Here is a 14,688-nt window from a genome sequence, read left to right on the forward strand (position 1 = left end):
GGTGCCCGTTTTCCCCTCCCATCAAGGGCAAGATTCAGCCCCAGGTTACTCAGGCCAGGTAGAGATGACCTGCTACAATATCGCGTGTGGTGGAGGAGTGTAGGATGTGCATTAAATATATATTCACAAGCCTAGAGCAGATCATATAGGGTATTACAAATTGAAAATAGATAGCCCCGAGATTTCGGCTTAGAAATCGGTGATTGAAGCCTTGAGAAATCCCTCAGAAGGGGTTTGTCTTATACACCGAGATTAAAGGTGAAGGTGTGGATAGATCGGCAATTTGAAATGTAACCAGCATCCAATGTAAAGAGTGGGCATGTCTTAAACTGAGGACAGAGGCAGTTTTGGTCCTCTGTATGAGCACAGCATTAGTTTGCATGTGCACATTAATGACACCCATTGCTCTGGCACCATTGCCCACTTCAGGCTGTTGCTGTCTTGTGCAGCCACAGGCCCACCTTCAGGCCTTGGATTTGGCAAAGTGAATTTCTTTCAGTCGTGCTTGCAAATCTGGTTGTGATTCACGCCGATGTAATTTGACACTGATGTGGTCATTTGATCTGGAAGGGTGGAGGTGTAATGCTGGTGAGCTGGGTTTTTAATGAGTATTCATGTTATTCAAATGCATGTAAATGATGTTCCCGCCCTGGTGCAGCAGCAACCTGACCCTCCATGAAATTAGGGAGCGGGAAATGTAAACCTGTTTTCACACCGGTGGGAAACTGACTTTTGACCGCACTCCAAATTTTCCCATTCTGCCCATCACAATAACGAGTCCACGCTGGCATTTATGCTCCTCTCGATCTTCCTCCCACCATTCCTCATATAATCCATCATTGTCATCTTTTATTCCCTTCTTCCTCATGTCCTTTTCTATTTTGCTTTTAAATGCATCTATATTATTTGCTCCAACCACTCCCTGTGGTAGTGAGGTCCACATTCTCACCACTCTTTGGATAATAAATTCTTCAGAGTTCCCTATTGGATTTTTTGGTGATTATCTTATATTGATGGTCTCTGGTCATGATCTTCCCCGCAAGGGGTAACATTATCTCTGTATCCACTCTAGCGACACCTTTCATTATTTTAGTTAGTTCAGCCCTCAGCCTTCATATTTCAAGAGAAAAGAGACCCAGCCTGTCAATCCTTTTCTGATGTGTATACCCACACATTCCTGACATCACCCTTGTAAATCTTCTCTCAACCCTCTTCAGTGCCTCTGTATCCTTTTTGTAAAATGTTGACCAGAACTGGACACTGTGATCTAACCAATGCTCATTACAACTTTAACCTATCAAAATAAAGATTATTGCTTGCTTTGCTTTTTCAATGGCCTCGCTAACCTGTGATAACACTTGGTTCCCTTTGACCCCTTGGTTCCTCTATTCCTCTACGCTTTCATACTTTTTTCATACTTTAACACAATCAGCATTGGGAATCCACCACAGAGCTTCACCATCATCTTTGACACTGGCTCATCCAATCTTTGGAAACCATCAGTTTATTGTTCCAAATGACCATGTGGTCAGTAAATTTAAGGCTGCAGTTAAACATGCTTCTCCTCTTGGTTTTTCTTATTGTTAAGGGCAATTGTACAACTGGAACTGGAAGAGAATAATATTTCTGGACTGGCCACAGCTGGATAATGTGCTCTGTCAGATCGGATAAAACCCTCAAATTCCACTTGGTTATCCCTGGATTTGGAAAGAAATTTACAGAGCTTTGATTTCTTGGAGGTTTTAGCTGTAGTGTTTGTCTCCCTCTGATGATGGGTGAATCTTTGGGTGGATTCACACTTTAAATTTAACAATAGTGTAGAACTAGCTCCAGTATGAAACCTTTAATGGTGTGCTCCAGATCGGTGACGCAGAATTGCTGCAGCAACATGTACTTTTCCATGCATGTTGTAATCTGGAGCTATTGATAGTGATGGGAGTGGCGCCAACATTCTTTCATCACATGGCTGACCATAATCAGTCTGTTTGGTCAAATTATGAACACACCTTCCTCGGTTATCCAATGCTGCAGTTGGACTTGACCCCAGAGCTTCTGATTCATTAGTAACGAACACAACCCACTGCACAATAAAGCCTTCACAGTGCAAACTTGTAGCTAAGGCCCCATTTAACTCTGGAGTGAAGCACCTTGAAGGTAGTAGCCTCAAATCACTTTGATTAATGATAGATGAAGTGTACATCCAATGTAGTGTCAAACCAATTATATGTGTTTTAAAATCGGTACCATTCACATTGGAGTTTGTACAAAGCAGGATTCTATTTGCTTGCTCTCTAAAAATTCTTTCAATTCTTTAAATTCTTAATTCTACAAAGTTTTAACTGGCATAAAAAAAATCGGCCAATGTGCATATGAAGACATGCACAGGATTTACTCACAAACATACATACGCTCACACACAAACACATACACACACATACACACACACACACACACATACACACACACACACACACACTGACACACACACACACACGCACACACAAACACATACACACACACACACACACACACACACACACACCAATGGTAGTGCTCAATGGATATTGGGCAAAGAAAATAAAAGAGCCTTATATAACAAATCTACAGCCCATTATGGATCTTACCTAATAACATTTAAAAGAAATTTGGTGAGATGCCTGATGATTAAAAATTAAAATGCCTTCCACCATGCATTAATATTCCTTCTTCAGGATGCTCTCCCGATATTTTTGCTCTTCTACTGTAGATTTCATTGGTTTGAAAAGTTGGTGAGCCCTAGAACTGGAGGACAATCTGCTCTGGGAGGTTAGTGCCCAAGAGTTAAGGACCAACATTTACCCCTTGGACTTCTCAACTTGGGGGAAGAGGATTTCAGAGAAATGAAGCTTATCTGGAATACCTTAAAGTAAACTATGGAAATAGGAGAAGGGACACATGCTCAAATTAGTACAAGGTAGATTTACGGATGTTATCAGTAAATTCTGCTTCACGCTTGGAGTCATGAACAGACACAATGATGGAGGCAAAAAGACTTGAATGAATGAAGAACTCATTTGATGGTGCAATGGGGAAATGTAGGACTTTGCTGGATGGATGAACTAAAATCGATTGAATAGATTGAGTGGTGCATGAGAATTTTGTGAATGTAGTTAGTGTTTCAGGCCAGGATGTTACATACCCTTTGGATGAACAGTTATAGACCTGAAACATTAACCCTAACTTTCGTTCCCCTCAGCTGCTTCCTGACCTACTGAGCATTTTCTGTTTTTCTATGTTGGATTTGCATCATCTGTAGTATTTTGTTTTTTGTGTTCGGGGTTTATTGAGCGCTGCACTGTTGGGTTTGCCTTGACCTGCAGCTGCCATCTTAGGATCAGGTTCAAAGGTAAAAAGCTGCAACACGATCTTAAACACAGAAATGGGAGAAAACAAACAGAGAACTCTGACCCTAAACAAAGTTGCTACAGATGCCAAAACCCATTTCAAAATCTGCACATTAGATTAATAGTTATTCCTCTAAAGCCAAAGATGTAAATACAATTTGGCTGAAAGCTGTATTCAGTTGACTCCTAGTGTCTGGGGAATTTATCATAGATCAGTCACACGGATATCTTTGTGTAGTGTGAGCACAAACTGGAGTGTATCTCAGCCACCTCCAGTGCTCATAGCAAAGTAAGAGATCAGAGCTATTAATGCATTTCTGATACTTTAATATTTATATTTTAATATTGTCCATTAATTTTTTCCAATAATATTTTGCAAAGTACAACACTAAATAGATTCAGAGCCAAACAGGCAGCCTGCATGTTGCTTGGTTTAAAATCAAATACCTTCTTCATCTGTGTAAATTATTAACATTGTTTGAAATCACTGGTACCACCATGATGCCTGTTGCATTTGGGAATTGTGAGGAATGTCGGGAAGATTTGTAAATGTGAATCGGGGAGAGGTCGAGGAAGCAATTTAAACAAAGCCATGAATGAACAATTTAGACAGCCCGGGCAAAACCCATTCGTTTGTTTCCTCGGTCAAAAATGGAATAGTAGACTCCAATGAAGACATCTCCAAGAATCCAGAGGTCTTCATAATCGGAAATTGCCATCGTGCTAAATCCGCTTTGACAATATTTGTGTCCATGGTAATTGTACTGCAAGTAAAGTAATGAAGAACAAATCAATAGGTTTTCCTATATTTGTTTGCTTATAAGAATGCACTTGCTTTTATGACAAACTATATTACATACAAACATACTACATTAGCAGGCAGGAGAAGAAGCATTTGCCCCAAACATCATGAAGACCAGAACATTCTAACATTTCTTAGAAAGCAAAAAGAACTTTGCACAATGAATTACTTTGAAGCTAAAATGCCAATTGGCAAATACAGCAGAAAATTTCATGCAATTAGAATGCATGTTTGGCAAGTGGATGAATTAACAGTTCACCTTTTTGGTGGTGGTGCTGTCTCAAGGAGTGATGTGGGTGAGAACCTTATTTGAAGAAGAACGGGCAGAGACTTTCATTCTCAGGGCATGTGTGCTAGTGATTTGCGGAAAATGATTCAGCTGGAACTGCCACATGTTATGAGTGGATGGCCAATCAGCCTGAGCCCCCACTCCTGATTACTGCGCTGGAATGTGTGCAAACGGGTAAAGACAGAGTTGGCCTAAAGTGTGGTACACTGTTGATTAACTCAACAAAACGTGCGGTCCTGACTCACAGTTTAAGCAAGAACCATTGGAGCATGTACTAGGGTCAGCAGGTAGCCACAGAACTGTATTTAAAGGGACAGAGTCTCACAGAACTTTGGGAAGTTATTCAGCTAATTGTGCAGTTGTACTTCAACTAATGTTGGTGAAAGAAAGTGGAGTGGAAGAAATAATGAATAAAAGTTCCAGGTAAGTATAAATATAAATGAGGTACAGCCATTGCACTGAAACCTTTACAAATATCAGACATCCTGAGATGATGAACAATGCTGTGGAGATTCTGGCAGCCTAAGGGTTAAAGCATACCTGGAGCACATATTGGTCAGGAGAAAGGGGGTAGTCAATTCCATTGATGGTGAAAGTCACATAGGGCATGGTGGGCAGGTTACGACAGTCCACACCAAGCTGTAGAACAGAGAAACAAGAGGTTAACAGTGGTATTATCTGGGACCACAGGTCTCATTTATGTTTAAAATGAATTCTTGACTATCAGTTTGCTCTGAGCCTTTCCTTAATTTTAGCATAAGTGTAAATTATTGTAATGAATGCATCTGAGCCTCTTTTAATTTAGGGAACATAAGAAATGGGAGCAGGACTAGTCCATTCATCCCTTGAGCCTGCTCCACCATTCAATAAGATCATGACTGATCCGCTTGAGTTTCGAATTCCACATTCCCATCTACTCCTGATAACTTTTGATTCCCTTGCCTAACAAGAATCTATCTATCTATCCCTGCCTTAAAAATATTCAATGACCCCACCTCCTCCATCTTCTGAGGCAGAGAGTTCCAAAGTTGCAAAACCCTCAGAGAACTTTTTTTTCTCCAACTCCCCCAATTTTAAAACAATGACCCCGAGTTCTGGGCTCACTCACAAGAGGGAACACTCTTTCCACATCCACCTTGTCAAGACCATTCAGGGTCTTGTATACTTCAATCAAGTCACCCCTCATTCTTCTAAACTCCAATGGAAACAAGCCCAGTCTGTCCAATCTTTCCTCATAAGACAACCTGCTCATTATAGGTATTAATCTAGTAAACCTACTCTGAACTGCCTCCAACGCATTTACATCTTTCCTAAAATAAGGAGACCAAAACTGCACAATGTATTTAAGACCTTGTGTCGTTTAAGATTTAAGGTGAAATCATCTCCTTCTTATGATAAAATACAATGCAGGTTACCACAGAATAAAGTTGTGCTTCTGCACCAATCTCGTGCTGAATTCTCTGGATCGGTGAGACAGGGCCAATAATCAGAGAGGTGCCAGTATCGACAACGGCCTGACAACCGCTTTCACAAGCCACTACTTGGCCGTTGACCTTCACACTAGAGAGGAAAAGAACATTCATGATTACGTGACAATTTTTAGAAATCTAAACGCCAACTGTTAATGGAGATTAACATATGTGACTGTATGCATTGTATATCAAGAAGGTTTCCAAATTGAATTTGGCCATTATACTTCCAGTAAATATACAATATAACACTTTGATTGTGCTTTTGAATTTATTAATATGGCTGCTCTACTTTTATTATTCTCTCAACTATAAAATTTTATTTGTCTTGCAATCTTTTGCCAGCTTTGTGTAGTTTGATTCTCACTTTTCTGGTTTGCATTTGACTCTAAGTCATCCAGTGTATTGCCTTCAAACTTTCCCTCTTGATGCTCATGTCCCTCCATGGCCTTGTCTAACTGTATCATTGTGATCTCCTCCAACACTAACAGCATGCACTGTCTGCTCCATCTCCCATTTACTGTGCATCTTATGCTTGCTGATGGTGCCAGATTCATGATAGCTTTTCTTTTGTTGAAAATTCTATTTCAAACTTTCTTCATCCTCAAAAGTCAATTCCTTAACTGTGCATTTAGATACCTCCCTCTAATCACTCCCTAAATACCTGCTCCATCCACTGTTCAATCTGCATAGTGCCTTTGGTTGTTCCAATAAGTGAAAAGTGCTCCACCAATGCAGTAGTCATTGGCTTGCATTGAAGCAACTCCAACATGAATAGGGGACGGTGTCTTTATGAGGAGCTGGATCAATGTCAGTTGAGTAGGGGTTGAGGGTTATAGAGAAATTGATCATGCTGTGTGATCTTCTAATCTGGTAGATTTGGAAGATGTAGAGAATCATCAGGAGGTATGGGGTAGAAGACCATGTGAGCACAAAGGAGTAGAAATTGAAGTTGAAATGATCTCTTCTTGATCTGAATTTGAATAACTCTGAATTATGCATTTCCCATCTAATCCCTAATATTTTTCATTAACATGCTATCATGTTAAACTGCCCGGTAAATGCTGTGTAACACTTAATCTGTTTATCATTATGAATTATCTCAGCACAAAGAACATCTTTGCAGTTTAATTCTATTCTAGAACATAAGAATTTTTTAATCTTCATTTACTTACCTGTCCACAAGGATTTGCCAGTATTCTTCCACAGTGACGGGAACCCAGTTGATGTTACCTGTGTAATGGTTTGGATCAAATCCACCAAATACAACTTCACTTCCTGACTCACCATCCTGTCTGTAAATCAAAAGTGAAAAGAAATTAAATCTGGAAGTGTGCAGGTTCACAATTTCTGTCACCTTTTAAAGATCATATAAGAATGGTCTTTTGTCAAAAATGTGTTTGATAGTAGCTATGAAGATGCTGGAAAGCACACTGTAAGTCCTAGAGAATATAAACACTATACAGTAGGATGTAGCTAAATCCTACAACAGAAGAGTGTAAATCCCCATGGTTTTAAATATTTACATTGTGATCCAGTCAGGTTTTGTTTGTTGTGATTGTGAATGAACTGCCTGAGCAGAAGGGAAGAGATTCAGTCGAAAATTGCAAAAGGGAATTGGACTCATACTTGAAAAGGGAAAAAAAATACTGGGTTATGGGGAAACGGCAAAGGAGTGGGGCTAATTGGATTGTTCCCTGAAAGAGCCTGCACAAGCACAATGGGCCGATTGATCTCTTTCTGTGCTGCCTAATTCTACGATTCTGTTCATTGAAGTGTACAGGGCTGGAATCAATGCTAGGGCAGGTTCACTGCCTAAGTTGGCAGGATGGACTCCCAGAATGACTGTTGGTGCAAGGCAGGTAGGAAATCTGGAACAGAACAGAAGAGGATTCTTAAAGGGGAAAAGAAATTCAAAGGCATAAAATAATTTATTTATGGAAGAGAGGCTTTTCATGGGCTGTGGGACCTCCAGGAAAAGCGAGGAGCCTAAAGGGATGTGGAGATGACCACTGCTATCCTTTGCACTCCTAACAGAGCTATTAGTTGCTTCCTACTTCTGCTGCATGATGTATTGCTGCCATATCCTGGATTCCAGGTTGAGGTTGGCCATACCTAAAGCAGAACAGAGGGAAATTGGCTGGTTTCCCTCACCCTGTCCCCTACCATCATTTAAATGCATTGAGTGGTCAACAGTCAAGTGACTAAGACCCTGTGTCAGATGGGACAGGGGGAGCTGGAAGACACTTTGCTCTGGTGCAGATGGGGAAGGTTATCTGACTACCGGCCTCCAATCCTTATCTTGCTTAATTTCCCAACACTGTGTCACCTACAGAATTATGCCAGAGAAAAATCCAGCTGATAACATTAATGGTGTTGATAAAGAGAAAATGGAAAGCAAAGGCAATGATTGTGTAGATTTTGTTGGATATTCATTATGAAAAGATTAATTTAGGAGTCGTGAACATTATACTTCACCTGGTCAGATAAAAAGCAAACACAGGTTGCTCCAGCAGATGCTCAGACATCATGTTTTTGAAAACAGTTGTGGCACCTCCATAGGCAAGATTTGGATATGCCATTCCCAGAACTCCATCAAATTCAGCATAATAAAGAAAACTGCCAGGCTCAGTGATGCTTAAACCAAATTCTTGGTGGCTGATATCAATGTTGGATACCTAATTGAAACCAAAACTGTTTAAATATCTTATGGTAGGTCATTCTGTCAGAAGCTCAAGTAACATAGGCCTGGTAGTAATGATCACATTGGGGTTCTGCCAGTATCTTGGTCACTGCTGTTTGAAATTGCCCTCGCAAGGTGTAGAACCCCCTGTTGCCCGTTGCTAGATGAATGCCTTCGGGAGTGTGAAGACAGGGATAGAGACTCCCTACACCAGAAGTTCCCACTCCAACGTCTCAATCAGGTTCTGGTGCATCATAGGGCACCAACACATCTAGTGAGGTGAGGCACTGCAGTCTCCAAATGGGCAGATGTGGTCCCAACCGGTCCAAGCCATTGAAGAAACATATCATGTTTTAAACGTTTTCTGGAACACCATCTCTTCTTCCAGAGGCTGAGTAAGATATGTGATTTGGGAAATAAAGGGATAAAAGATTACTTTGTTATACTCATGAAAGCAGATTCTTTTGCTGTATTTTTCCATAATCTTTTGCTGACACACCTGGGCTGTTTTTCTAAATGTGATTTGTTAGAGATGAAGTTCCTGTAGCCGATAATCTTTGTATTTTTTTCCATTTCGTACTTTCCCATGAGCTTGCTTGACTATGAGAATATGATGTGATGTGCTTTGCAGGGACACTTTGAAGTCCATGAGCTGCCAAAATATACTCGGCCATGTAGCCAGCTGAAGCTGTATTGTGTATAAATGTGTGTTATTGTAACTGCTCTCTGAGAGATTCTATAGCTTAGCTCTTTCCGTTCCCTGCTCAAAATAAAGATTTTCTGACTTTAACCATCTCCGTACTTGAAGTGGCTTTTCTTCCACAACAAATGGAAGGACTGTCAGGGGAACCTTGGATAACCTTTCCCAAAATACCAGCTGGGCATCAGAGTTTCTGACTGTTTGGGCCAGGTGTGCACCCATAGTTGGCCAATTCTAGATAGATGCTGTTATACTGGCCCCAAAGTATCTTGGGGATGATGTGCCAAAAAAAGGTGGACCAGAAAGTGATTGTAAATTAAAGAAAGAAGTAACTGCTACTTATGTAGCACCGTCAGATGTTGTTCAGATATCCCAGAATGTCTTACAGCCAATGAATTATTTCTGAAATGCATTCAGTTACTATTTGAATCTGCGACTGAGGTGAGAGTGACCTAACACTTAAACAAGTGTGAGCTGATCAGACAGAGACATTGTGACTTTATTAAAGATAAGTCATGTCCTCAGGCATGGGAAATCAGCTAGTTTGACTTACTCTGACAGTGTCATATCCCAGTACGCCAGTCATGCTGCCTGTACCATATTGGATAGCAAGGTACTTGTTTGAAAGGCGAAATGTTGAGGACGCTTGTGGATTAAACTTGCGATGATCACCTACAAGAAAAGCACATCTTGTCCTGTTAGTATCATTAGATTACAGTGTTCATTTCAATACAACAACAATTTGGCCTGGACGAATGTTGTGGAGATGTGATCAAATCCCACCACAACAACTGGGCAATTTAAATTCAATTAATTACAAATAAATTTCATACCAAAAGCGACTATTAGTAATGGTGACTATAACACTACGGGATTACCATAAGAGCCCATTCCCCCCTCCCTGCTTCAACACTAATACTGGGCAGACAGTATAACTCAGGTCTGCCAGCTCCAGGTCAATTCAGGAGGTAGTTCTCATATAGCAACCGTTTTGTTTACCCAGTTTCATTCATTTGGAAATAAAAACTTGATCTGTGGAAATTATTTACATCCTTCTAATATTTCATTGGTTGGTTGTAACATCGATGACTCAGCCAGTAGTAGGTCATGAACACAACGTGCTTGGGAAAATAAGAGGCACAGGACTTCCTGCTTTAGATTACTGACCTGGAGATCTAAGCTATAACATACAAAGTTGGATCCTGAATCAACCCAGCTCCCACCTTCTTTTGGATAAAAACTATTCCTGATGATCCAAAGGCTAAAGAAATTGAAGAAACCAATTATTTGAATTACACAACAGCGAATCTAAATGGGAATTTTGTGCTTAACAATTGCATTGTAAAATCATAATGAAGCAAATTGGAGTTGAAAAGAATTAACTGCATCACCTCCAAGGTTCTGTGTACCAAAATGTGCCATTATGAGAATTCCTTCTATGGTCTAGATTTAATTACGACATGCTGGACTAGAGCAGTAACCCGATGGGACCCAAAGGTTTGAAGAGCAAGTATCAAAGACGACAAGGAAACTCTGAGGTGGAGTCCCGATGCTGATTGTTCCTTAGTATGACAGCTGTCAGGAAATTAAAAGGAAGATGTGAAATTAGAAATGGATTTGGTTCTCAGACAAAGTACAGTAGAGATGTGTTACAGATCTGATGTGTTTAAGCATTGAGTTTTCTAAAAGCTAAGTTTAGGAAGTGCGTTTAACCCAACCATAATGGGAACGAACTTTGCATCCATTTTACAATTTTACTGCCCCTGCAGTTTAATTAAAACAAAGTAGTTTTCCAAATGCTTAACAAAGATCTCTAAAGGCGACTGGGCTACTTTTGGCAAATATTCCACTTGTTCACGTAATGAGGAATGGGAGCAAATCAGCATTTAGTGAAATATGTAGGAATGGCAAGGGGCTATTTTCAGTTTCAATGATACACTCTCTTAGCGCTGTGCTAAAATATATCTATTGCAAAATGATTGCCAGCAATATTTGCTGTACTTTTAGATTTCAGATATCGGTGGCAGGGTTAATGAAGGGCAGAATGCAATCAAATCAATCAGGATGACCATTTCTATTCTATTTGCTGCTCTTCCTTAAAAACACTACAGATTACTTACATCCAGGTAGTTCAATAGTGGCTCTGTTCACCCTGATGAGTCCTGCTGGGATGGTCCACGGAATTTGGAAAGGGGATTGTATGGGTGTTTCTTCAGGAAATCCTCGAGTAAACCACGTTCCGACAAGATATTGCGGACAGATTTACCCTTAAATAGTTTCACTCTGCAACGATAGGAGTGAAATTGGGTCAACACTTGGGCAAATATGTCCTTCTACATTTTTCTCTACACCTCACAGTGTCATGCACACAGGCTATGTTCAGTTTCGTAAACAAAAGTGGCATATACACAAAACAGAGATTAATGTGAGAAGGGATACACACAAAAGAACATACAGATTAGGAGCAGGATTAGGCCATAATAAGCACAACTATTTCCAAAATGGGATTATCAATATCTGACAGTTGCTGTTTAAATAACAGCTTGATGGATTGAGATGCATGCTGATTGTTTGTGGAGCACTGAAAAGGGATTTTTCTTTCCTTTCCAGAATGTAGTATTTATCACTGAATCTCCTTTTTCTCTCCAGTTCATGTTCAGCTAAAGTTCTATAGACACTTCACTTAATGTCTGCTATATTCAGGCTTTTCCTTGTGGATATTGGTAAAAAAAAACTTCTCATAATAATTACATCAAAATTGACCCCCACAAAAAAATATTCTATACCCATGACAAATTTCATCAATGTTGGCCAATCTATTAGAAATGCAAAAAACTATAATGTTGCAGAACGAAAATCAATCCTATTCATCTTTAGAAGCCCCATTACACAGGGAACTCCCCTTCCAACTACTCAAAATGGACTTTGATGGCAAAAGCCCACTTGTATCTTCTCAAATATAATAGGTATTCTAAGTAATTCTCATGTGTCATGGGGCCTTATTGAGGCTACAATATGAAAAGAGTGTATGCTACCTAGTACACAAAATGCAGTTGGCTGCAACACCCCAGGCATGAGGGACTAAGGGAAAAGCTAATGGAAGCCTGCTCATCCAATTTTCTGATCTTTCATTGACATTTTATAACTATGTAACCAGGAAATTGACAGGTAGATTGGGCACAAAGGCAAATCAGCCCATTAAGCTCACAGGCATTGTTAATATAAAGAAGTTGTCATGAGCAGGTACAGAAAATAATCAGAAAGGCTAATGGCATGCTGACCTTTATATCTAGAGGACTAAAATACATGGAGGTACAAAACATGCTTCAGTTATACAAATCCCTGGTTAGGCCACACCTGGAGTAATATAGACACCACACCTATGGAAGGATATATTAGCCTTGGAGGGAGTACAGCATAGATTTACCAGAATAATAACTGCAATCCAAGGGCTAAGGGGACATTACACAAACCAGGGTTGTATTCCCTAGAATTTAAAAGATTAAGAGGCAATTTGATCAAAGTTTTCAAGATATTAAGGAGAACAGACAGGTTAGATAGGGAGAAACTATTTCTGCTGTTTGGGGAGTCAAGGACAAAGGGGCTAATCTAAACATTGGAGTCAAACCTTTTAGGAGTGAAATTAAGAACCACTTCTACACACAAAGGGTAGAAAATTGGAACTCTTTTCTACAAGTGGCAATTGGTGCGAGGTCAATTGTAAATTTTAAACCTGAGATTAAGAGAGTTTTGTTATCCAAAAGTATTAAGAGATATAGGTAAAAATATGGAGTTAGGTCAGAGGATCATCCGTGATCTCAGTGACTGACAGAACAAGCTGGAGGGGCTCAATGGCCTATTCCTGTTCCTATGTTCCTCGTGGCAGATGAGAGATTTAGAATTGAAATGTTCAAGGCAAACTCAAAACATTTTGATGGCATTATCATCTTCCATCTGTGAGGAAACAGTCATATCATATCTAACTTCAGAACCAAGACTGCGATCATAGATTCTTACCTGATTAAACATTCAGAGAGCTGAATGCAAGCGAGTGCAAAGAGCAACCACTTCATCTTTGTCCCTTGGTGTAGTGAAATGACTCCAAAAGGGAAATATCAGATGCCCCAGCAAATGGGCTCTAGTTGTTGCTGCTTTTATAGTGGTCCAAATCAATCCTTTCCATTGTCTTTAGATGTGGATAACAGATTAGGCAGTTAAGAGCTTTTCCATAATTGGTAGATATCAAACATGATGACCTTGTTGGAGAAGCTGATATTGCTGCCTAATTAAATGACCCCAAACCCCAAAATTACAATTTGTCACATAATTAAATAGCAATGACTTTTATTAATACAATTGTAACTGATAAAGATATTAAAATGCTATTTACAAATTGATGATAAATGATTCGTCTAATTACTTGGGTGTTGTAATTTGAACATATAGCCTCAGAGACTGATAAGCAATGAATTTGTGTCAGGATATCATTGAACTTATTTTTGTATAATGTCAGTTGACTTCTCTGTGAAGCACCCATTGAATGGGCATTTGTCCCAAAATTCATAGCATGTTGACACCATTAGGAAAAAAAGGACATTGCAATCTGTAATAAATTGTTGCTTAAATTTTGATGATTCATGTAATGAGATCACATGTGCTTTCAGATTTTCTTTTCTGATATGTAAGGGTCAGAAATACACAGGTTGGCTGTGAATGTTGCTGCTACAATGTCATGTGTATGTTGTTTTTTATCACCATAGTTCTTATTTAAGGATAGTAATGAATTGATACAAATTTTGGGAAGCCATTGATGTGCTAACCAGATGAGCCAAACACCATGGAAGACACTATCTCCAACATCTGCACACTGTGGCTATGTTGCATACTATCTACATGATGCAGAAGAAATAGAATCAGACATCCATTCATTATATAGCCTCACAGAGGGTAGAACCGAACCAATCCAAGTAAACATTACAGTTAACGGACAACCCAGTAAGATGGGAATTGATACAGGAGCGATGATGTCTATCATTAGAGAGCATACATTTAGATATCTGAATAAAGGAACCCATCCTTTGAAGTTAGAAGTTTCGGACACAAAGCTGAGGACATACATCGGAGAAGAAATAAATATGAAAAGGGTATGATAATTCAAGGTGCAGTATGAGGAACATCGGCAAAATGACCCCTATTTGTAATGTCAGAGCAGGGGACCGAGTTTCCTTGGAAGAAGCTGGCTGGGAGAGATAAATCTTGAGGGCCCGCTAAACTCTCAATTCGAACCAGAAGTGTTTCTGCAGGAAAAAATGAGCACACAAAGACCATTTTGGAGAAGCCCACAGAATCACAGAATCACAGA

At 39.7% G+C, this 14,688-nt stretch overlaps 1 pseudogene; it reads right to left on the reverse strand.

Annotated features, from left to right (window-relative positions):
- Positions 1–3,988: 3,988 nt before the first annotated feature.
- On the reverse strand, positions 3,989–13,399 carry LOC121282002 (annotated as a pseudogene).
- Between the last annotated feature and the right edge of the window lie 1,289 nt (positions 13,400–14,688).

This window comes from Carcharodon carcharias, chromosome 9 (assembly GCF_017639515.1).
Source record: "Carcharodon carcharias isolate sCarCar2 chromosome 9, sCarCar2.pri, whole genome shotgun sequence".
Taxonomy (NCBI): domain Eukaryota; kingdom Metazoa; phylum Chordata; class Chondrichthyes; order Lamniformes; family Lamnidae; genus Carcharodon; species Carcharodon carcharias.